We start from the raw sequence: 538 nt of genomic DNA on the forward strand, positions 1-538 counted from the left end.
AATGCCACTTGTGACAAGGGATCTGACTCAGTTTCTTGTTTAATAGATATATCAGCTGTTATGAATGCCACTTTAAATGTAATTAGATCATATTGACTGGTGTTTAGGCTCTAGTTTACACCTACAATATACAGTGGTTTGCAAAAGTATTCATACCCCTTGAACTTTTCCATATTTTGTCACATTACAACCACAAACATAAATATATTTCACTGGAAAGACAGGCTACACACCAAGATTTAAGGTAAAAAGTAAAAGGTCTTTTAATAAAAGAATGGACCAGCCATTAAATGAGTTGCCTACCGGCTCGGTGACTAACGCACCTTCAACAGGGCAAATATCATATGGCTCAATACAAGCAGATTTTAAGTGTTTCATGTGATTTTTTTTTCTCTCTTCTTTCTTCTCTCTATTATGTTGTTTTTAGACTCCCACTGCACCTTCCAGATGCACTGTAACAGTCTTCCCTCCTGTTCACCATAGATCAGGGGTGTCAAACTCCAGTCCTCGAGGGCCGCTATCCTGCATGTTTTAGAGG

This window comes from Austrofundulus limnaeus, unplaced genomic scaffold, assembly GCF_001266775.1.
Source record: "Austrofundulus limnaeus strain Quisiro unplaced genomic scaffold, Austrofundulus_limnaeus-1.0 Scaffold453, whole genome shotgun sequence".
Classification (NCBI taxonomy): Eukaryota; Metazoa; Chordata; class Actinopteri; order Cyprinodontiformes; family Rivulidae; genus Austrofundulus; species Austrofundulus limnaeus.